Source organism: Perognathus longimembris, chromosome 28 (genome assembly GCF_023159225.1).
Source record: "Perognathus longimembris pacificus isolate PPM17 chromosome 28, ASM2315922v1, whole genome shotgun sequence".
Taxonomy (NCBI): domain Eukaryota; kingdom Metazoa; phylum Chordata; class Mammalia; order Rodentia; family Heteromyidae; genus Perognathus; species Perognathus longimembris.
The window spans coordinates 4,477,891-4,504,029 of NC_063188.1; the positions used below are offsets into that span (position 1 = coordinate 4,477,891).

The following is a 26,139-nucleotide window of genomic DNA, read 5'->3' on the forward strand; positions in this document are numbered from 1 at the left end:
CTCTGAGAGGGGCGGCCCTTGCTTAGAGACAGTGGGCCTTTCCGGAGCTGCTTCTGCATATGTAATTAGTCACGGTGCACCTGTACCTAACTGCATTAACAATTAACACAATTACACACACACAATTGTGGAATTGCCCCCACTATTTGAATAATTAGTGAGCTAACAACATGATTTGCAGGTGCAATTGAGCAATTATGTATAGTTCCAAAGTGGGATATGCATATTTAGAGGCTTGGATGCGGCCCATTACTATATCTTGTTCCAAATGGTCAAATTAATTTTATTATTAGAAGGAATGCTACTCAGCAAGAACTATCAAATCCTTAAGCACCCTCACATTAAGGTACTAGGAAATGGTTCATCTAATCAAGGTTTTCAGTTCCAGAGCTGAGCCAATACAGGCAACCAGATTGCTGTTGGCCAGCAAGGCTGCACACTTTCCTTTGCCTTCCTACATCTTGCTCTTGCCTCTCTTTCTTAATGCTGCTGAAAATGTGTTTGCTTCCTGGATCCTTGAAGTTTTTCCTAATGAAGCCCTTTTTGTCTTTCATGCTAGATCTAGCAACACAAGATAGGAATATACAAAAGCATTACATCAGCTTTCTCTTGTAAAGAAGAGGCCCAGTAAGCAATGGCAGTGACCAGATGCTGCAAAGCACAATTTTGGTGGTGGTGCGGAGGGAGAACAGCAGCCCCAGTTTTGTTGATTAAGAACAGAACAGCATTGTCTTGAATATTTCCCTAGTTATTTGGCATTAGAGAGGTTTCCTTAATATACTCTGCAATTCTGTCACCTCCAAACTGTAACTCTGTTCTCTACCACTGGTAGAGTGAAGAGTTGCTGAAGAGTTTCAAATGTGCACAGTAGAAAACCCAAGTGGCCTGTAAGACACTTGCTCCCTGGAGTATAGTACAGAATGCTTAGCAGAGAGACAGAGGCATAATTTGTTCTGGAAGACAGGGAGGGCTGCTGCTACTATCTGGCATGGTACTCACTCAGTCCAAAAGGACCTAAGGCAACATCACTATCCTAGTGCACTATGATATCACAGGCCCAAGGAAGAGAAACATTCAGCCTCCAACAAATCTGTTTTCATTTCCATAAAACAGTCCTCACTTTGCAGCTATCTGAAGGAATAGTGGGGAAGAAGCCACCTATATTTATAATTAGAATAATGACAGCTTCTCCCACAACCCAAGGTGACTCTTACTTCAAGAGAGAAGCCAAAAAAATCACATTTTGGGATCATTTATATATTGTGGAATGAACTTCAGTCATGTTATGTCATCCATTTAGTTCAGTCTGGGAGATTGTGATATGCATACCAGGTGGCAGAGTTCAGAGAAATGAGAGGTGTAAGGGAGTAACATGTAAGGCAGAGCTTAGATGATGTGTAGCTGGAGCCTGTTCATCAGACTCCAGGTTAACCACTCAGTACCACAGAGAGGGTTTGGGCAACATTTTGTTGGCGTGCATATGGCTTTTGAATGGCAATTGTTTATTTTTCATTATACCATGAAATGGACAATGCCAACAACTTCCTGTCACTTAACTAATAAAACCCAAACAGAAAGACACAAAGATCAAAGAGGATACAAGTTTATTTTTTTCCTTTTTACTATTACTTGCTTCCTAACATAGCCAACCAGAAATCCTTGTTTACTGAAATTATAGTATGCTTAACAAGTATTGATCCTTGGTTTCTTTTTTTTTTTTTTTGTAATTTGTATTTTGGCTAATTTTTACAAACTAGCAAAATGATTAGAGACAAAAGGAAAGACCTCTGTACCTTTCTAGTAAGACCATGAAACCATTATTTTTGAATATTATAGCTTACAGCCACCTTTGTGCTATGACTTTACTGTTCAGCTGCATACAAAACTACCTAACTTGCTGTAATAGATTTCTTGATCCACGTATAGCTACATTAAATAGTATAATTTAATGCGATCTTAACTAAATTAGCACCAATTAGACAGGCTAAATTAAAGGGCATGTCACTAATAAATTTTATGCTAACTGTATTATTGATAATATGCTCACTAAGATACATAATGAAATAAATAAAATAAAATAAAATATTAGCCCAGTTTAGTCCAATCATATCATCCAAAAGACTTTAAAATCAAATACGCAAAGAGAAAACCTGATTTTCTTATAGAGAATTGGGGAAATGTTTGTTCTTGTGTGTTACTATAATTTCTTAACAAAAGTTTCAAAATAGCTCCACTCTTAGGAACTCAGTTTCTTAACCTCTGAAAGGTATGTATAACATTGAAGGACTTCCAAATTTATTCTAGAGCTGAGATAAGATATAAGTTACTATTTTTTAGAAAGAGCACAGCCTTTCATATCAAGATACCCTGATTCTGTCACTTTCACTTCTGTGAATTATTGGTAGAATAACTATTTTGGTAGACAAAAAAAAATGATCACCGAAAGATATGCTCAGGAAAATTCCATGGAATCTGAATACTAAATTACATGGAAAAAGTGTGTCTGTTACTTTTTATGTTAAAAGACCTTGTTAAGTTGAAGATCTTGAGAAAATAACCTTGTCCTGGATTATGAGTAGTTCTAAATATCATTGAATATATTTTCATATATACATATATGTATATATAAAACAGGTGGAGGGAATCAAGTACACACACAAAAGAGTACATCCACAGAGGATGCATTTATATGAAGATGGAGTCAGAGACTGGAATGATGCTGCTATAATCAATAAGGGATGCCAGAATGTTCACCTTATATAGAACTTATATGTATAACTTAATAGACGTTACCAACTAAAAGAAATGCACGGTTCTTTGCTGGCCATCTAATGAGATATATCTGCATGAACAGAGGACTGATGACACAGTCCTATGGGTTTTTTCACTAAAGGTATATCCATTTGCATTGATAAACATTCACATGAAGAATGTGTTGATTGTGCAGTCCGCTAAAGTTCACTTCATTTGTTTTGGTTACTCTAAATACCGCGGAAGTTCATTACATGATGGAACCTTCACTGATTTTCACATTTTCTGCCATTCAGCTGACTAAAAGCAATGTCACTGGGCTCTAAAGGTAGTTTTTCACCAACATGTTTATAAAAACATGAATGAAAAGGAGGAAATTCTGGGAGATAAATAAATATGTTACTCTTAGTTTTTTGTCTGTTTGTTCCAGTACTGGGGCTTAAACTCAAGCCATCTAATTATTGTTTGATATTTTTGCTCAAGGATGGTGCGCTACCATTTGACACATGACTCCTCTAGAGCTCTTATTTCTTCTTAATTGGAGGTATAGTTTCCTGGGCTTCTCTGTCTAGTTTGGCTTTCACTAAACTCCTCAGATCAGTCCCCCGGAGTAGTCAGGATTACAGGCATGAGCCACTGCTACCTAGCTGGATATTTTGAAATGCTAATCAAGTTACAGTAGCCGTAATTGAATTATTGAAATCTTGGGGCCAATATGGAGAAGATCTATAAATAAACCATCAATGTAGAACATGAGGTAAGTAAAGTGGGGAGGAGGAGGTGAGATTGTTAAAATGTATCTTCATAAGATATGTGGGTCAATAGGAGTTTAAACATAAAACTTTCCAGATATTTTTTTTTCCTTGTCAGTCTTTGCCTATCCAAGAAAGAATATGACATCTGTGTCATGTTGAAAACATAATTACTGGAGCTGAATTGAGAGGTCAATTGCAGATGGTGACCATATGCAAGATTTCTATTATGTCTCTTTTCTAAATAATTTTATAACTCAGTATTATTACTTAAATTTTCCTTGCTGAATCACCATTAATCTTAATTTTTTGATTGATTGGACTTACTTTTGGGAAAAGATGTAATATTAACCAATAATGGTGAGTTTAAAAATGACAGGCTGTATAGATAGTAACTTATGGCATGCCATTTCTGGTCATTATGTGCTGCTGGTTATCTTTACAGTTACTCATGATGTTCACAAATTCTTTATTCAGAGACAGCTCTCAGAAATGAGGTAGTTTTTGTTTTTTTCAAAAGCTCGAGAATGTTTATGTGTTTAATTTGTCAGAGTCTGGTGGTCTTACATTTCCTAGATTCCAACCCTTCAGAAAATAACCAGCTTCTACTTCTGACTTTTAATGAAAGGCCCATTTTCTTGTGCATGCAGACTCTTCTTACAGCTTTCTATATATTTATAATACTGAGGGGAGAGCAAATGGATGTCTCAAATAGCTGTTCTATATTCTATTCTGCTATTTCACTGCTTTAAGAACTCCTGAAATTAGTGGTAGTTTCACCAAACATTTGGCAATGGTTTTGAACATCAGTTTTAACTTTCTACAGCATATTCATCATTTGCATTTTCACTGTGATTCTCTCTTCTATTTTGCATATTTCCAAGATGAATCTTGTTTATTACTCAGGAGACTGTGCTGTTTACAAGTGCTTGTGAAATTGCTTTGGTCCTCAATTTCGTTATAACAGGGAAATCAAGTGTTGGAAACAGTCTTCCTTGGAGGGTTATTTTGTCCTCATAAAGGTTTGGGGAAAACAATGTAACTATAATCAAATGTGTGGTCACTATTACTTCTATCATATAGATATTTTTACTTTTACAAAGACACATACTTTTATCTAATATTAAAATGTGCATTATGATAATTTAAAAATATAGATTTTTAAAAATAGGTTCTTAGCGACTTTAAGTAGAAATTTGTAGACTTGATGTCTTGTAACTTGCAAATACATATGCAGTTTAAAAAAACTAGATTTTATGATACATAAACAGTTGCTTCTTGATCAAGGGATAGACAATTAGTTATCATAGTTTTCCCACTTCTTTTTGATTTGGATCCCACAGGGCTGTAGTTCTATGAAAATGTAAATAATAGAGCATCTTTTTTCCCAGTCCCAATTCTAGGCTAAAAGTCATTTTTCTGTACTTCCTCTGTTTGGAAATTTATAATAGATCATCTCGTGACTTTCATTTGGACAGCAAAAGGATTCCATCTTAAACAGAACTTGGGATTTTTTAAAATTGAAAGTAGTCCAATATTATACTCAGTTGTAGAAACTTGAATTTGTAAGCCACACATCTATAATAATCACATGGTGCTTTGTACAGCCAGACATAAACTCATCAAAAAATATCATTTTGCCTTTTTTCCTGTTGGATTCTAAATTTCAAATAACCAGGCTGCCTTTAGATGCTTCTATTATCCTTTCTTCATGGCTGCACACTGTGATGCATAAAGGAGGAGAAATCAAAGTTGTCAGCCGTATGAGAATTTTAATGAATCAAACATCAGTTCTAAATACATTTCTATTGCATTTCAAAAACAAAACATGAGTGATTTGGTCTAAAAAGTCAGTCTGGTTCATTAACCTATAACTGTACAAAAGCAAGAGTCAATTACATTGCCACATCAGATGTGCGTTGAGATAATTACCCTGAAAAGAAGATGTAAGTATGCCCATAAAGGCAGTGAAATGTGACCTATTAAATCAGGCTGTAACCTATTATGGGTCAAAAACCACATTTGTAGGGCCAGCAGTCTCCTGCCTATATCCACTCTTGCATGAATTCTGCAGGTGTTTTTCACAAGTATATTTTCTGCCTTTTTATTTCAAATTGGAATCCTGTCTGCCTATCTTTACTACTCCTAGCTATCAAGAATGCATATACACACTTCACAGAATTCATTTCCTACTTAAAATTACATCCTTTGAAATCTATTGGCGAGACTGGACTTAACAACAGCCAAGATCAGGCTGTACTAAATCAGCAGAGAGCCATTTGGGTTCACTTTCCTGTTATTTCTCATCTTGTTAATACTCTTGTAACATTGATTTCCATCTCCAAATGCAACATCTGTTATGGCGAGAAAGCAAATGAGTCAATGATTGAACTGATTATAGATTTCCTAGTGTGAGAGGGGGAAAATATTTACTATTGTCTTTATAGTACAGCCAGTAACAACACTGATAGGATAGTGGGCTGGCCAAAATGAGGCTGCTCATGAGGAATTGGGTACAATGGAGGATGCTAATTACTAGGTAGCTCAATGTAGAAATAAATGGTATCTTTTGACATATCAAGATGGAAATGAGAAGAAGGACATTCTTATGAAGAGGATGTGCAGACCATGTTTCTGCTTCTGAAAATCAGAACATTTTTCTAAAATTGGGTATGTTGCATTTGAAGACTGATAACTATGTTTTCTTAGATAACACAAAGAAAATAGTCTGAGGTACACATTAGTCTTATTTGGTAGGAACAACAACAAAAACACCCAAAAGTTTGAGGAACAACCCGAAGGACCCCCAAAATTCAACACATAGTTGACTCATGGCTAAGGCTTTTGGCATCAAATAGGTACACAATAGGCTCACAGAAAAAGACATGTATCACTATGCTATTTGTACAAAAAGTATAGGTATAATAGGTATAATAAGGCAATATTTTCATAAGGAGATGTGTTTAAATCAAGTTCCCAGAAAGCAGCTAAAGACCTTGCAAGAAGGCTCTACAAAAGACAAAAGATAAAAGGAAAACCAATGCAACAGTAATGCTTACAGACAATATGCTGCAAACCAATGGTGAAACTTGTGAGTGGGGGAACTAGGGAGGGAGGAGGGGGGAGCAAAATGAAGGAGGAGGTAACAAGTTAGATAAGAAATGTATTCACTGCCTTACATATGAAACTGTAACCCCTCTGTACATCACCTTGACAATAAATTAATTTAAAAAACTACTGTAATTTCAACATGACAATATTAACTCTTTTTTTACACAAAATACTAGCAGTGAAATACATCTTTGCTTTATTAAACTGCAAATAATATCAGCATGTAATTGAAAATTAATCATAAACGACTTAAGGAAACTATTTTTTAAACATATGTTTGATCTGTGTGGACATACAAGGGGCTTTCTCCATTCAGGCTTTTCATGTTCTTTCCAATATTTCTCTGTGACCTTTCTGATTGTAGAACCTCATCAATGCCTTTTGCTTCTCAGTAGATCCTGGACTATCTTGCAATGTAATGTATGACATAATTTAATTATGTATCAATTTCTACCAATTTGTCCACTTATTTATTATATTCTCCCTTGAGTGATTCCTTCTTTTAAAAACATACACCCAAGCCCACAATCATAACTATGACCCAAAATTCCAAAATCAGATCAAATATCATCATTTGCTTTCCCAATAATGCTGATTGGAATTAACCTGTAGTTCCCAGGTCAGTATATTGCTTTTTCTACAGTACAACACACATAAGACTTTTCTCTCCAAATCTAAAGGCCACAGGAAGAGCAAGACTAGTCCAATCATAATGAAAATTTGTACCATGTGTCTTTCATCACATACTACTGATATCTAGCATAGCACTTGTAGGCACTGGTAGGCACTAGTGATACATATGTCAGATGGATAGATGAGTGAATAATACACAAACGTATTGAGTAGGCACTTGAGAATTGTGCTCAAAACTGGCCTCATACATAGCAAGAGAGTTGCACACTTTCCAAGAATGTCTGTTGGCAGAGCAGGGATCATAATGTTAGTTACAGTGCCATTTTATTTTGCCAATGTGAATTCTTTGTTGATAATTTTACACTTGGACATTTGGAAGTATAGCAATCTTTCCTGGGAGACAGTCATAATATCAAGTCAGTGAGAGAAAGGTCTGGGATTGGAATATGTTTAATTAATTTAGAGTCCTCTGATGGTTTAAATAGGACCCCCCCACACACCTAAAGAAAATGCTCGTGTATTTGGGTCTTAGTTGACAGCTGGTTGGCTTTGGAGGAGTGATAGACTCCTGTGGGTGGGGCCTTCATCAGTAGTTTAACCCTTTCACAGATTAATGATAAGGTGTAATTATTGGGAGAAGTTGGAAACCTTCAGAAGTGGCATCTCATGTGGAGGAACTGGGGATGTGTTTTGGGGACTATACTTTGGCCCTGTATCCTTACAGTGTCCCTGTCAGCTTTCTGCCTTTCTTTCAAGAGGAGAGTTCCTTTGCTCTTTCACATTCTCCCTAACATGATGCTCAGATACCATGAGCTAAAGAAAAATCTTTCTTCGTTTTCAATTGTTTCTGTCAGTATTTGTCACAGGGAAGAAGAGCCTGACAATCCCAAGCCCTGAGTCTTAAGAGTCTCATTTGTCACTACCCCAAGAATTCTGGCTCTCTCCCATATGTTCAGAATGTCTGTTATGGATTTGCACTGAGGTTAAAGTCAGCAGGGGTAAACAGTAGCTAACTGCAAGGTAGAAGGGCAGGACCAAGGTCTTAGTCCTCTATGAACTAAGAAATTGCTCAGTATTTCTAACTGAGATACTCAGTGACACACATAGAGGTACATAAAGCACAGTGCATTCTAAAACTGTTCAACAGTTTATCAATAGGAAACAAAAATACATCACTGTCAGTGCTGCCTGTTACCCTGTCACCTTAGTTTCTTCTGTCACAGGTTTGTATTCTAGCCCATTTGTGAAAACCGCTCACACTTCATGCTTTTTGGCAGCCTTCATGCTGCTATAGCTGCCTTTTATCCAACATATTCAAAATAGCCCCTTCACAGGGAAGGCACATTTTGCTTTTCACAAAGCAAGTCCAATTGTAAAGACTTCTGTAGTAAGTGTTTTACAATAAAAATTCAAATACATCTACTTTGTAATATGATTTTTCATCTATGAAGCTTCTTCCAGCAGAGTCCCCCTCCATTCTGTTGAGAAAGATGACAGGTCACCCAGTTTCTGTGTACAGATAGCCTGGGGGCTCTATCCAAGGCAGGTATATAGACTAATTGTACAAATGCTAAACACCTTGGCTTCTTAATTTTTTCACTTCTAAATGGAGAAAATATTATCTACTTCAAAAGGCTATAGAAGCAAATTAAGGAAGAATTTCAGAGATAATAAATGGTATGACAACACAACATGATTATTGATCATGATTTTGATTTTCCCTTGAACTTGATCTTAAACTATGAACTTTATGCCATTCAAGGGGCAGATGAGCTAGTTGGCTTAGAGGAATCACATGCCACTGTTGCATAGCAAAATACACATATCTCCATAGCTTTCTGCCACCACAACTATACCTTGCAAAAATTATATGTGACTTCTGTCCTATCATACAATTTTCCTTTGGAATTCATTCTTGATGTGGTATCTATCAAAAAAGACTCTCTGTAGCCCAAGTCATTTCTTCTTTGAAACAGAAAGGTCCTACCAACCACAGTGGCTTGCAAATGTGTGTGAGTATGCACACATGTATGCATGTCCACTTCTGGTCTCATTTGAAAGAAAATCCCTAAAATTCTCCACAATATTGTTAATAAAAGCAATGGAAGTGGGGAACAGAATGCTTTTACCTTTGTAGACCTGGAATGAGGTATGAATTTCATCTAATTATGACCTCTTAATCTTAGCTCTCATTTATGGAGGAACAGAGAGTTGGAAGTCCTGATAAGTCCTAGGAATGGAGGAAGATGGGACTGGGTAGAGAAGAACTGTCAGCTGTGGATGGTATTGGAAAGGAGCTGGGCAAAGTATTGAAGAGTGAGTGACTTCCAGAATGATTACCAGTTTGTGCAGGCCCTGGAAGGGTGAAAAGGAATCATTAGGCCAAGAAAGTGGTGATACTCAAGTATTGCAAGGAGCACAAAGGAATACCAGGGAGACAGAATGTGTCTTAGTGTGTAAGAATTTACCTGGCATTCCAAGGCTTCTCACATCGAAGCCACACACTACAATTCTTTCTGTACAATATACATGGAGGTCCTGACCTACTTCACAGAAATATTAGAAGGAAAAAGAAGAAAATCCTCATCAGCCTAATAGTCATTGTTTCTCTAGCAGTGGTTTAAACAGAAGTGCAGACAGCAAATGGATCTCATTGCTTTTTAAGGGCTGTGATTGTGCCCTTTAAAGTGAATTTAGAGGTTCTATATCCATGTACTCAGGGTCCAGTGGCACCTGAGACTGTAAGTTTGGGCAGTTGGAAGCCGGATGCCTCCTCACTCTTTTCTAAAGAGCATGATGTGGGCATGGTGATCTTGCCCACAACACCTAGGTCATGAATGTGCAGGCAAGCATGTCTTGTTGGCTGACAGTCATGCAGTTCCAGGACTCCAAAATTAAAGTTCTGCTGTCCTACTGTGTCCTGTATTAGCAGCACAAGCTATGCCTCATCACCAAGAAGAGAGATTTCTGTGTCTCCTGGGGATGCCCAATCACAACTCACAGCAAAACCAGAAAAACCCAAAAGAAAATTGATTTCAATGATATCTGTAAATGTAAATTGCTGTAGGACTTCATAATATTGCTCATTAAAATAATTAAATATCCTTCACCTACAGTATCAGCCAAGTTGTGTAAAGAAAACTGCCTAATCTTCATTAAAGACAACCAACTAAGTTGACAATGCCAATAACCATCCTTTGTCAGGATAATGTAATTTGTTTGTCAGTCTTTTTAAGTTCTTAGCAAATTAGTTTGTTCAGCATGTACTTACAAAGATATTAGTGAGTCACAGGCTTTAGAATGCTCTATGTATTAAGACTAGCTTTAGGTTGCAGGATGTGTTAAGGGTCAACATCCCAACACACCCTGTAGTTAGGTGGAAGTAAACCAGCTTGCAAAACAAAACCTTTCAACTGAAAACTGTCTTTGGAGTCCATCATTGGGAATGTGTTGTCGGCCTCTTTTTTATTTTTCATGTGCCAGTACTGAAGCTTGAACACAGGGCTTTACACTCTTGCTTGGGTTTTCTATTCTACTACTTGAGCCACATCTGAACTTCTCTGGCTTTTTTTGCTGGTTTGATGGAGAGAAGAATATCATGGATTTTTCTGTTGAAGCTGGTTCTGAACAAAGACCACCAGATCTCAGCCTCCTTAGTAGCTAGGATGACAACTGCGAGCCACCAGTGCCCAGCTTTGTTGGATTCTTAAAAGCAGAAATCTTCTCTAAATGGTCATATTGACCACTGCCCATTATGTGACAATTGCACTCCCTTCCATAATGCCATAGTCTCAAATCAGCCATTTTGCTTACACTTAGTAAACTGCAATCCTTTAAACTACCTCCTTCAATCATATTAATACTAAAATTGGAATTATGATGTTTGTAAATTTCTCTGAGCATTGAGCATATTCTTTCCCTTCTGATTGCCTTTTTAAACACAGTACAGTAGAGGAGCCTTAGTTCTATAATTCAAGCTGTTAATACAACCATGCAGGAAATTAGGGTTGTATAACATTTCAAATGTATTACTCTTGTCCTTAAAGTTTAATAGTACTTACTTTCCTCCTTTTAGACCCAAACCAAACAAACAGACTCATAACTCAAAGTGAAATGTAAAGGGTAAAGAGAGACACCACTACCTACATTGAAAGGGCAATTCACATGTTAGTACTTACATTGGCATTTTTGAGCCCTGAGAATTTTTGAAAGAACATTAAGCCAAGAGAAAAGCTGATTAGGATCATAGAATTAAAGAAACCTCAGGCAGCACTAACTTAAATAATCCTTGACAGATCAGAATCTCCCTTGCTTGTAAATACTTTCATGGGAAGGATATGTACAACTTCTTTTAGTAATTCTTTGCAACATTTTAAAGAGCCCCCTATGTGATGCCATTCAAAGCCACCGAAACATAAGTCTTGCATGCTCTGCAACTAAATTAAATCTATGTAGAGAAAAACTTGAGGGCTGGGAATATGGCCTAGTGGCAAGAGTGCTTGCCTCTTATACATGAAGCCCTGGGTTCGATTCCCCAGCACCACATATATAGAAAACGGCCAGAAGTGGCACTGTCGCTCAAGTGGCAGATTGCTAGCCTTGAGCAAAAAGAAGCCGGGGACAGTGCTCAGGCCCTGAGTCCAAGGCCCAGGCCTGGCCAAAAAAAAAAGAGAAAAACTCGACTCACAATTAAGAAATAATTACATAAATTTTTAGCAACTTGTACATTCTTATCAAAGATTGAATTAGGAGTTCCACAATCCACAATAATGTACATCACTTTAAAATGGAATTAATTTAATGTTAAATAATGTAATTGTTCTACAGAGCTTCTGGGGTTTTATTTGAACAGCTGGACTCATTACTGCTACTGAGGAGACCAAAAATTTACCATGGAAGAAGAAAACGGGAATAAGTAAAGAGAAAACAAGAAATAGGATGGTAGGACAAGAGATAAAGAAAAGCAAAGAATACAGTGGTGAAACATCTATTACATGGTGATGAATCCTGAGGCCGTATTAAAAGTCCTGAGTGCTAGCTAACACCTTACCCCACTGCTTTCAACAGTCAAAATTGCTGGTAATATCACTGAGTCTAAGTGATTGATTCCAGTGAAGAATTCAGGAACAGGTAGATCAAAAGGATCTCTCAATAGGAAATAAAATTTCCCTTCTGAGTACGATCATTCATAATCAGCAAATTTAATCCCCAAGGTGAAATAATAGAAGTACATCACAAAGTCTTCTGATATCTGTATTTCTAAAATCATCACACTCTATTATGTTAAGTGAACAACTAAACATTGTGTTTTTCTAAGCCATATGTGTATGTAAGAAAACCTACAAAGAGAAACTACAGAAGGAAATGAATGGAAGATTTGAGAATAAAATCAGTTTCTCAAAAAAAAAAAAAGAACTAAGCAAATCCAATTGAATTATAATAGCTATTGACAAAAGAAATTAATATCATCCCTATTGTTGATACTATAAAAGTTTTACTCTGTTCCTAGATTCATTTACTGTTCTGGTCTTGAACAAACAAGCAAACAAATTTCCATGCCCACAGTTTAATTATTTAAACAACTTATTTTATGGTAAACCCCAGAATTCATCAGAAGTGGCATGTTTTAGTGGCAATTCTAATTAGAACAAGCATTGCATTTTGTATCCTTTCCAATTATGCAAAGAAAAGTCAGCATAAGTGTCCTCTCTTATCATAATTATCTGATTCTAATTTCAATTTTGGCTATGACTTTGCACTCAGTGATGTAAATGTAACTGTTCCTGTCAGATGAAGATTAATTTGATTTAAGCCCTCTTTGTTCTAATTATATATTCTATTTCTGCTCACTATGCAAGTTTCTTTCCAAGGCACATCTGTATTTTATCACAACAATAAGGAAATTCTTTGGTATTTAAAAAGCAACTATGAAATTTCTTTTTGGCACCATTAGGACAATTTTCATTAAGACTATGCCAAATGGTTGAATATTTCAGTTGTATAATCTACAGGTTAATGTAATTATTATTCATCTATTTAATGTATCAACTTAAAATGAAGCCTCTAAAAAGTAATGCTCTAATTACTCTATAACTCCTTGTGTTCTTGGGAAAATATTACCATTTTTAGTTTATTCCCTGAGAAAATATTTTCTTGGGTGACACTTGTGTACTACCTTTCCAACTGGCACCAGCATAATAGGCAGTGGTAAGAATAAAAATTAATCGGCTGGGGATTTAATCATTATCTATCCAGAGGTCCACAATTTGAGTGCTCAATTGCTCTTCTTAATATCCTAGCCTGGTATTTTCTGAAAAGTAATAGGTGGTAAGAAATGAAACACTGTAAATTTGCTTTGTAGCAATTTATCCTCATCCATTCAAAGTAAAACGTGCGTAGGATATGACACCACAGATACATACTATTCCAGTACCCAATGTATCATTTAACATTTAACATTTAACATTTGATTAACATGACCGACATATGTCTAGTAGATGAAGATATTTTGCTTGTTATTTTTAACTGCCTGAAAAAGCCTAGGAAGTAAAACTATGGAGTAGCATTCCATTAAGCCAACATTTTCTATGTGCACAACACAATTCCAAGCTTTAATTTTTTTGAGAAGACTATGCTCAAATTTAGATGTATTTAACCTATAAAATGTACTGAGAGTCTCAATACTAATTTTTAATCAACATATGTTGCTTTGACAATAGCTAAGATACCTTTCTTTTTATATATAAAGTAACTCAGCAAAAGCGCATATGGAGTTAAAAAGAAGTCAGCTGACTAGGAAACTCATCAGCTGGCCCATGAAGGTTAATGACTTGTGCCAACTGGAGTTTCATTTGTATATTTTACATGATCAATACTATTCTGTCACAAAGTACATGTGAGGTAGCTTATAGAAATAAGCACCATGAACAGACATACAGATGGAAGAAATGACATTGGTGACATTAGGTTAAGATTAAGTAACACAACTGCTTTTTTGAAAAACCTAGATGCTTAGTCCAGGTAAGTCACATAGAAAGTATTTTGTTTCCTAAGGGCCAGAACAAGAAGGTGGCTTTTGAGAGACCATCAGATACAAGTGAAGTATGGGATCAGAATGAGTCAAGTAGATGTTAAGTTGAAGAGCACTGTTTCTCACACAGAGATCTGAGGGAACTTGTTCTTCTTGATCTTTATAGTGGGCTGCTACATGACAGGGTGAATTATACTCAAGCTGTATCATGCCAGCATAACTGACAGGCTTGATAGCATATACTGATGTTCATTATTGGCAGAGCTAACAAAGTCAAAATTTGAAGAGAATTGCTATTGCTCACTTTCTCATGAATACACGCATTCACTCAATCATTCAGTATCACCTGAAACTTCACAAAAGTCTGTTTTTCTGAAGTCACTGTAACGGGCTTTGGGCCCCTGCAGTGGAAGAGATAGGCTCAAACGCCATGGGAGCAGGGACAGTGTATGCTTTTGATATTGCTATGTGACCTGTATCCAGATTCATTGGTGGCACAGTCAGGACTCTTACGTGCTTATTGAATAAATAAATGAATGAAATTGCAATCTAAAGAGTCCATTTCTTATAGGTAACCAATTCGTTGTCAGGGCTTAAAGTACATAGGAAGTAGAGGTGGACTGGGTTTTAATGAATTTATTTGGAAAGATAATCCAGCTAGTATTTTTTTTTATTTCTGAAGGACAGTTGAGTGATATATCCTCACAATCATTCATTTTTCAAAATAATTTCCTTTGTTTTTGGCAATACAGTGGTAGGAGTTTCAGAGCCTTTTATTTCCTGGGGCACTTAAGCCACAGTTCCAGCCCTCACTTTCTTTTAGTTAATTTTCAGATTTTGTCTTATAGTGTTTGTGTGGGGATGACCTCATACTAAAATCTTCCCAATCTTCCCTTACAAAGTAACTAGGATTATAGTGAGTGCCATCTAACTCTGCTATTCTGTTTTTTTAATAAGCTCTCCATCATGTATATACACAGGATTCAGCTATAACTATAAAGGTTTTGTTCCTCAAATTGTCTATAAAGTATCAAACAATTATAAGTATTTTAAATATTATTTTACAGATTATTTCCACATAATGATATTAACTGTTGTCTACCTACAGTTTTATTCAGCTGACAACATTGTTCTTGATAGTCAAACCAAATCTATGAAACAAAAGGGAGACATCAAGTTCACTTCTCATATAAGGAAAACAAGTCAAGAACAATATTAACTATAAAACTAGGCTTACATCAGAAATTCATTCTGAGGACAAGTAAAATGGGTAAGTTAATATGGAAAAAGTCCTATGCAAAAAGGACTTACACTTAAATCTACTGGCAAAGAGATGTGCTTTTGTTCCATACTTTAAGACTTGGCATTCTATGCCAGTTTAATACAGGGATATTTTAAAGGTCTACTTGTTTCCACATTCTGAAAAAAATGGCTTCATATTTCAATAAAGCCTGCTCATACTGCTTATTATACTACTAAACTATTCAATAATTCCTTATTAAAAGCATTGTGGAAGTGTTCTAAGTGTTCAAGACAGAAGATACAAACTCTAAGCATGTGTTTCTTTATTTCTGAGTACTCCTTTTACATACAGAAAATTTCCAATTTAGTTTTAGTGACTTTGCTTCTTCTCAATAAAGCTAACAACTTGCCCTTTCATTGTGTTGTAATCCATTGAGTCAGTCCAGTTTTGAGGATACACTTGGCATTACAATTTTTAAAAAGCCTTTTACCATGTAGATGTTTGACAATGCCTGGAGGCTATCTTTTATTCCTGAAGAGCCACTGACAATGAAACTGCTAGAACCCTGTGGAAATTTTTGTGGATTTTGTCAGGAAAGAGGAAGATAGGCGACATCTCTTATTCGTCTCTTTCACTGCTTTCTGTAATCAGGGAATAGAGACAGGAATCACACACAGTGCTTTGAGAAGGAGGCCCATAGAAAACAGCATCCTGCCTTTCGTTGGCATTCTTATTCAGTGCTGCTCCCAGCCTTCAAGAGTTGTGTCACTGTTTCCATTCTGAACTCTACTGTGGATGAATTTGCAGCTTGGGTATTAAATATGGCATTTTAATACTTAGATTGGAGTGATTACTTTTTTGAATCTGATAGACATCCTAAGTGTGGTATATTGGAACAAAGAAAATAACAAATGACTTTCTTTCAACATTGTTTTAAACTTTAAAAGAGCATGTATTATTATGAAAAGGGTAAAAATAGCTGTGGGGCAGATAGATTTATTAGAACAATGACTAAGCTGTTTCAGGTAAATTTTCCACTCTGTACTCTGTGACTAAAAGCAAAAGTATCAAGAATGTCTGTTAAATAAATACAGAGTGCAACGAATGCCATTACCTCACAGTTTCTTCCACATGTTGCCTAAGAAGTTGATAACATTACTGAACTCCCTTCATGGGAAAATGAATTTTCATCTCAGCCTGAGTGTGACTTGTATTTATGAGATGCACTTCAGATATTCTCATAATCACAGTATATTAGTGAAGAGAAGTGAGTCACTCGTTCAATGTCCTTGAAATTACTGAAATCTGTTTAGGTCGGATCTAGGACAATCAGACACATTTCCATTCATAAACTTTCCCTCGGATAAGATGATGTTCCTACCATGATCAAAATACAATGAAAGATTTCTCCACCACCTATTTTTCCTACTGTGATTAGGAATCAACACTATCTTTTCACAGTGCATTCTGTGGTTACAATAATGTGAGCTGATACAACTACATCAGAAAATGCCCCTTTCTGAAGCACTTTGCTTGTCTGGATACACTGGGCTCTCATTGCCATGCTACACTCATACCTTCTTTTAAAAAAATATTTATTGTCAAAGTGATGTACAGAGAGGTTACAGTTTCATGCATTAGGCATTGGATACATTTCTTGTACTATTTGTTACCTCCTCCCTCATTCCCCCTCCCCCCTCCCCCTTTCCTTCCCTCCCCCCCCACCTCCAGCCCTTGAGTTGTTCAGTTGGCTTACACCAAATGGTTTTGCAAGTATTGCCTTTGGAGTCGTTTGTCTTTTTATCTGTTGTCTCTCCATTTTGACATTCCCTTTCACTTCCCTAGTTCTAATACCAGTATATACAGTATCCAGGTACTCAGATGAGAAACAGTGATAGCACGGGTACAAGAGGATCATCAACAATAGAAGCTACGGTTTCACATCACATGTTGAAAATAATTACAACAGTGATATAACACTTGTTTCCATAACATGGAGTTCATTTCACTTAGCATCATCTTATGTGTTCATAAGGGTATAGCTATTAGGCTCTTGTGATCTTCTGCTGTGACTAGCCTACACCTGTACTAATTATTCCCTATGAGGGAGACCATAGAGTCCATGCTTCTTTGGGTCTGGCTCACTTCACTTAGTATAATTTTTTTTCCAAGTCCTTCCATTTCCTTATGAATGGGGCAATGTCATTCTTTCTGATAGAGGCATAAAATTCCATTGTGTATATGTACCACATTTTCCTGATCCATTCGTCTACTGAGGGGCTTCTGGGTTCGTTCCATATTTTAGCAATGACAAATTGTGTTGCGATGAACATTGTTGTGCTGGTGGCTTTAGTATGTTCTTGGTTGTAATCTTCTGGGGCTGCTGGGTCATAGGGAAGCTTCATACCTTCTTATCTCAGGAACTGTTCTTGCTTCACAAGTTTTTTCTTTTTTATTTTGAGGAGCAAAACCGTCATTCTTTCTCATTTAGGTTTAAACATGTTTTTTTCCATAGCTAAAAAGAAATAAAATACTCCAGAACCCATAAAATCATGCAAATAACTAAATCTAGTACAAAACCTTTCTCAAAACAATAAAAGACTGGTTTATAATTATGTAAATATTTTCAAGGAGCACATGAACCAAGTTAATGACTTTTTCACAGAAATGTGGCTTTCTGTAAAGACTCTCCCAAATTCCAAACTGAATGTCTGACATTTCCCAGTAAAGTTCCCATTTCCCAGGACTTCCAGTATAATACTGAAAGTGTAGGACTGAGAGTCTCTCTATCAAGAATATTCATTCCCTAGCAGTGATGGGTGAAATTATTTTACCTGGATCTGAGCTGCCGGAATCAAGAATAGAATGCAAAGTTATTGTACTACTTTTAAGACTTTTCCCACAAAAGCTTTCAGAAGGGAAGACAGGCAAGTCTCTGTTTCAAAACATTTCTGAGTGTCTCAGGTTTCATGAGAGCAAATATTTAGAGGTGATGCTACACAGTGTCACCAAGGAAGGGGAGGGGGTATATCAGCACTCTCTTTTCTCTCTTTGTGCTAGAATTTTATCAGAAATGCTGCTGCCTTTCTGAAGGATAGTTGGGAAATATTCTTCAAAATGTTCACACCTTTTGATCTAATAATTCTATTTGTAGGATGTTAGAAGGGAATTTTGCTTGGAACACCCAACAAACATATTGTTGGGTACCTGACCCCTTGGAATCTTGAAGGGAAAGCAGTGAGGCAGAACTGCTGAAGTTAAAACTTTGGATAATTTAAGTGTTTATAATTTGTGATCACTTGGTAGAAGGAAGCAGAGATAGAAAGATAAATAGATAGGTTCATTGATTGACAGATGATAGATAATCATTGTCATTGGGAAAATTTCAGTGATGTTTGCAATATTTTAGATTTAGTTATAAAATTGCATATATGTATAAATTGACCTCTTCTTTTTTGCACTCCTGTCAAAATTTGATCTATACACACAAAATCTAACACTATGTCATTCTAACATACTAGTAAACCTGATACCCTTCATGAGATTTTGTGAGTTAGTGTAATGTGAAGAGGAACTGCTCTTGTTTTCCTTGAGAAGTAAATACAACTTTATCCATAACTAAAAAGTCAGAAGACATAAAGACTAGATTAAGAAAGACTGGAAAAATGAGAAATAGTTTTCCAAAATGGAATTTGATAATTAAACACAGACAAGGGAATTGTTTCAGTAGTACAATAATTTTAAAACAAAATCTTGAAAAACCCTGATCAAGATAGGGATGTTAGTATGCTATGGAAAGAATCAGTCATAGAAGTTGCTGGTATGAATGTATGTGAACGAATAACCTGATACCAAAACAATAAGCAAGCAGGAAGGAAAGGAAACTTCTAACAGTAATCCATATTGAAACCTGAGTATCACTATGAAAATTAGAAAATATGTTCCCTTCTATAACCAATATGAAAAAGGCCACTCATGTGAGCATGAACTTACTTTATAGACTCATGCCTCTATCCAACTTTCTAAGAGTCCATAAAGATGCTGTGGGGAAGAGTCATGGTAATTATTTCATTATAATTATTTGTGTACTTCCTTTAGCCTTCTCATAGATTTTGTGTTTTGAGAGGACAGGATTAATGAATATTATTCATCAGATATTAATAATACATTTGAACTAAATAGTCCTTCAAGAGAAAAAAAAGACAAGTATCACAAGAAGTCTCCATTTCTCAGCACTTCATAACTCCCCTTTCAACAACAGACATTGTTTCTTCAACAATATACAATCAACACCTGAAAAGTGAGATTCTATTTCAAGGCTCTATCCTGCTACAATGGGGAGAGACAATAGGATCACCAATAAAAGAACAAGTAAAAAGTAGTAGTTGTAATTAAGAAAGTTCAGAGGCTTGGATTCTTAGAAGATGCCCATCCAAAGCCCTAGGGCCCTCAAGTCAAAGAAATAAATCTTCTTCCCCTTTGTCACACCATTTTACTCACTACAATCATTTGACATTTTGTGATATATGGTTTCTTTCAAAGATATACTTGATTCTGACGTCTAAAGGGTGTTTGTTTCTGTTATTGTTGTTGGTTTGAGTGAAAAATAAAAAGAGAGTAAAAAATAAGAACCGAGAATCCCTGAATTTGTTACAAATTTCCTCATGTGATTTCCAAGGGTGTAAATTATTTGCTGGCCATTTGTGAAGAATGACTACACATATCAGTATACCTGAAGCCAAAGGATTATTCATGAAAATCTTTGCTACAGGGAAATAAAATGACCAAAAAATGTTAAGTCACATTTCCCAGGAAAAAAAAAATGCTTTTTTAAAAAGACATATGGAATCCTAAATCAATCATCCAAAGTTTCTTAGGATTCTGAGGGGCTAAATATACCTATCAGTAATTAGATACTGAAGTAATGCTTACTAGAGCTAGCATAGTAGATTAATAATAATGAAAATTGCTACTTGTATGGTTCCTGTGTATTACATATTATCGATAGCATGGTAGAGGGTATTGTATAATTAGTGATGCATGATATGTTAGTGCTTCTGTTTATATAGCACTGAAGAATGAGCACATTGTTTCCTTGCTAGAAAAATATTCTATCACTGGACTCATGCCCCCCCACCCCCAAGCCTTTTGTTTTTAGTGACTTTTTCAGACAGTGTGTCCCAGTTACTTTGCCTAGGTGGCCTTTTACTGTGATCTCCCATCTGTGCTTCCTGAGTAGTTGGGCCCACAAATCTTATCATCATGCCTGGGTAGATTTTGAGACAAAAAGATAATAACATTTTCCCTGACTGGACTTGAACCAAAATCCTTCTGTCTGTTCCTCACCAGCAACTAGAATTACAGATGTGAATTTCTATGCCCAGGCTAGTGTTCTTTAAGTAGGACTGAAAGTATAGTTTTACTACATTTGGTGATTTTGGAAGCTCATATGGTAACTTCCGCTTTCCTGGTGTACTGCTGATCAGAGTTATAATTATTCCATAAGAACATCTTGCTCGGAAACAAATCATATTTTATCATATGTAAAAGAAGAATGCTTAAATATGAAGATATTCTGGATTTTGTATTATGTATACCTATCTAGACACATGTAGTAACACTGAGAACTATGACTTAGCCAGAAGGAGAGAGATATTTGGAAGCCAGAACAACCAACTAAGCAGCAGTGACTTTGTGTAATGTGGAACTAAACTGAGTAGAAGAGATAGCCAAATTATATTTTTTGTTTGTATCTATAGTAAACTTCTCCAATAAAGACATTGACTAGTATCTTAGCATCAACGTGTTATGTGGAGATCAATGACGACAAGCTTCCCTCTGCCACTCAGTAAGGTACAACGTATACAACAGAGCAACAAGAGACCAAAACAAAGTCTTGTTCAAGCATTATCATCTCATAAAAGATGCAATATTGATGTTTTGTCAGTCAAAGAGATCAGAAAATCTATTATACAAAACATGTGTCACAAGAAGTTTAATAAGATTAATGAGGTTGTGACAAAGTACATAAGATTGGATAGATATGTTTTGGACTCAGCTGGCTACATTACCATAAGGTTGTCCCATAAGTCCATTTATGCTACTGCCTCAAAAGTTTCCTCCAGTGATATATAATTGCTCTTAAATTTTACTCTATGGTGTATAATTTTTGCAGCAAAATACAAAGTTAAAAATATCTGCTGAACTATCAGAGCTGTTACAATTCACAGATTCTTTTCAAGAATTTAAACTAGTATTATCAACACCCAGAGGCAGCTATTTTTCTAAAACAAGAAATAAAGAACATCTTTCATGACTTCCAGAAAAATACAGATTATGCATACTATAAAAGTGTGGAGTTGAATGATTCTGGTATGGTTTCATTTCATTTAATTTCCTCCCCCACAGACAAACAGCTACATCATCACAACATCCCCAAGGTCTTAGAGCTTTAAAAGAAGTAAGCTTTACAAGTGGCTGCTCAAATTCTCCCTACCTGAACCCCCACATTTATGCATCACGTGTTAATGTGTCCTGAGATTGGGGGAGGCAAAGCTACAACGTGACTGGTAGGAAAGAGGATTTTAGTGTTAAAATATACTCTGAAGAAATGTAATGAATATCTCAAATTCCAATGCTTAATGAAGAAATTATTGAGAAGTTCCTGGAAAAATGTCAAATAGTGAATTGAAAAAGTGAATTAAAACAATACAATGCAAAAGCTATAATTAGAAACATATCTGTGCAAGAGCCATACTATTTTTTTCCGTGCCCTTAAAAGAAAACATGACTTTCTGCCAACATTTATTAGAGTCTTCTGTAGATCTTACTACTTTATTGAGGGGATGTTATTAGCTGCCACAAAGGTTAAATTAAAAAATAGGTAATGGCACAAAAGGGATATGTTCTTACATCACTATTCAGATTTTCACATAACGTAATTAAATCAGGGACATGCTGTGGCTTGTTCAATACTAATGTGACCATGACATTCTCTCACTTGAAATCCAATTTTTTAAGTTGGGATGATATTCAGAAATAAAACTAGATATGCAATCTCCATAGTTGGATTATTAACGAGGTGTTTGGTTCCCCAGTGATTTGGGGTAACTTGCTACCTTCTTATCTTCAATTCCTCCATTCTCCCTATAAGTATTAAGAGCTATGGTAGTTTTGTGACATTCTGCTGAGTACTGAATATACAGAAGCAGGAGGAAAGCCTAGCAGAAAATAAAACATAAGGACTTCACAGTGTTTGTATTGTAACTTGATTGCTATGTTTACAGGGTTTGAAACGGTTATTAATTAACAGTGAAAAGGAGCACCATAGAAAGACACAATGAGAAGGCTCCATCTTGAAAAAGGAAGTTGACTGTCATTGCCAGCATCTTAATATCTGACTTCTTAGCTTCTAGAACTGTGACAAACAAATTCCATTGTTTAAGTGTCTCCCTCTAGGGTATTTTGTTATAAAAAAAAAAAACAAAAGGACTAACTTACATGGAGAACAAAAGAGATCTACTTTTAATATGGCAAAGCAGCAACCTAGATTAAGTAGGCAGAGTCCAAGAAGATCAGTTAAGATATGTCTGTCAAAACTATCTTGTGGCTGGGTGACAGTGGCTCATGCCTGTACTCAGGAAGCTGAGATCTGAGGATTGCAGTTCAAAGCCAGGCTGGATAGGAAAGTCCATGAGATACTTATCTCCAATTAACCACCAGAAAACCAAGTGGCACTGTGGCTGAAGTGTAGAGCACTGGCCTTGAGCTGAAGATACCACTCAGGCCCAGAGTTCAAGCCCCAGGACCAAAACAAACAAAACAAAAACAACTACTAACATGTTTATGAGCCCTCTATTTGGCCACACAAGAAAATATGGGGTCCCTTAGAAAATCCTACTGTCTGCCAGACATGAAACTCAGAGAAGGCTTCTCCAAGTGATACACTCTGTCTACGACCAGGCGTTACTGAACACTTCTTATGCTCTAATGTGCTTTTTCCTCCAAGAATGCCAGTATAGCCACATGTTCTCTGCAACAGTCAGCAGCATATTATGAAAACTGTATGGAATTATTTTCCCTAATCTAAAAATTCCAGACACATCCTTTCATTTTCAAGGCAAGTCCTTCAATTTGGAAAACAATCTCATGATATAGACAGAATAATGTGTCTCTTACATACATCAGAATGAAACCATTGGCTGAGATGAGATTTTGGAAGCAATAATAATTAGTATATTTAGATCTTGGATTGAAGACCAACTACTACAAGTGCTTGCCACCAAGTGAGGTATCAAGATTATGGCTTTATATGTGTTTGATTTGTGTCTGATTCTTTTGCTCTGGTGCTACTATATTTTGATCTCAGCGTCTCATGCTTTTTGGACAGGTGCTTGACGGCTGAGCCATGCCTCTAGGTGAAGATTATGCCTTTTGACCAATGATATTGATGCGTAGATATCTATAGCTTCAACTCTGTCATGGAGATAGACGTGGCCATTATGAATTTTAATGCATTATGAAATAGTAAACTCTCAGGACAACACCTTAATAGTAACAATAAAGTTATATCTAAAATGCATAGTAACACAAAGTAGATTGGGACATGTGACCTAAATAATAAGTGCTAATAATAACAACAGCTACTTTCCTTAGTGCTTGCTATGTAGCAAACCTCTACCATTTCATTTTATGATTCAAGCATATACATATATAAATGAGAAAACAACAGCTTAAAATTTTTCATTGGTTTTCCCAAGTATACACAGCAAATACTTTCTGGAATCCAGATATAAACCAATTCTAGAGTGGGGGAATGAAAATGACTATTAGTGCAAGAGAGAATTCTTTAAGACATGACATAGTAGGGGCTGGGAATATGGCCCAGTGGTAAGGTGCTCGCCTCGTATACCTGAAGCCCTGGGTTCGACTCCTCAGCACCATATATGTAGAAAATGGCCAGAAGTGGCGCTGTGGCTCAAGTGGCAAAGTGCTAGCCTTGAGCAAAAAGAAGCCAAAGACGGTGCTCAGGCCGAGTCCAAGCCCAGGACTGGCAACAAAAATAAAACAAATAAACAAAGATATGACATAGTAGAGAGACAAAAGATAAGAAGACAAATGACTCCAAAAGCAATACATACAAAAACCATTTGGTGTAAACCAACTGAACAACTCAGAAAAAGGAGAGGAAAAGGGGGAGAGAAGGGGGTGAAATGAGGGAGGAGGTAACAAATGTACAAGAAATGTACTCACTGCCTTACATATGAAACTGTAACCCCTCTGTACATCATTTTGACAATAAATAAGTAATTATTTAGAAAAAAAAGAAATACCTGGTCAAGAGATTAAAGCTTTGAGAATGAGTAAACTGGATGACTGATGGGGCTCAAAGTGAAAAAAAATTAATATGATCATCTATGATGTGGAATAGAAGAGAAAGACAGCAAGTGGAAGATTGGGAGGCATTTCTGAAAAATGGTAGAATACATTGTCATGGAAAGAATCTACCAAAGGTTTGAGCACATTGCTAAATGCTATCCCTTTACTCCCCTAACAAAACATAAGAAACATTGAGAGTTGATAAAGGGTTAATGGAGAACGTATGGGTAAGGAGAAAAGGAAATAAGTGGAAATACCTTGGCTCAAATTCCATAGGAACCCTGAATTGGTGTGCCTAACCCTCTTGAGCCTCCATTTCCTTCTGTGTAATGTCAGACAACATAAAGACACTGAGAAGATTGGAGAGAGAGAAATGCGCCACATTCAAGTCAGTCCAATTGGGATTTCAGTGCCTATGTAGACACTTCTAGCCATGTGGCCTGAGGCCATTGCTCATATGCTCCAGCACTCTCCATTTGTGTTGGTTATCATCGGTGTATTGTAGGTGTATAGTAACTAACTCAGCACAAAGTATAGCTCAGTATGTAGCAGATGTAAGTATTGTAATGAATGTAATTTAGTAATTGTTGATTCAAGTCTACTCTAAAATGGGATCAAGAAAATACATAATGAAATAGACAAGCTAGAAAGGCAACATGAATTTCACATGTTTGAATTATTCTCAATTACCAAAGTGACTCTATTGTATGTAATTTCAAACATGAAAAGCCAATATAGAAGCAAATCTAGGGTAACAAAGAAATGAAGATGTATTTGTATCTGAGCTATGTATTAGGATTTTACACTTTTTAAATTCTATGAAGCACAGCTTTAACCATTCTTCTGATAATTACACCAAAAATGAGAGAAACTTTTCCCAAGCTTAAAGAATATTATGCTTGGCAATAAAGAATCATGAAATTAATGAACTGTCTACTAAACATCTACCATTAAAAACGTGTATGAGAAAACTGGCCTATACAAACTCTGTTTCCTCAATCAGTAAACACTACCTTGGGAATTAACTCAGCAATTTACAAAAGTTCCATTAACTCTTGCAAACCATCCTCATCTCAGTCAGCTGTGAATGATGAATTTCTTCCATCTATCTCTCTCCCCCCACCATGGCCTGAAGTAGAATTTTTCAAAGGAATGTGCACTGTTGCTCCCATTTTCTGAAGTAGCTATTCTTTGTGTCCTCAATTCCAGGTTGCTCCTTCCCCTACCAAGAACCAGCACCT

General features: G+C 36.2%; 1 protein-coding gene and 1 non-coding gene across 10 annotated transcripts in view; one reads left to right on the forward strand and one right to left on the reverse strand.

Moving 5' to 3' along the window:
• Aff2 (AF4/FMR2 family member 2) overlaps positions 1 to 26,139 on the reverse strand; it is a 471,554-nt gene that overhangs the window by 209,438 nt on the left and 235,977 nt on the right. The window lies entirely within an intron of this gene.
• Positions 9,826 to 9,957, forward strand: LOC125344395. Its single transcript, XR_007209518.1, has one exon. It is a non-coding gene; the product is annotated as a small nucleolar RNA SNORA68 (small nucleolar RNA).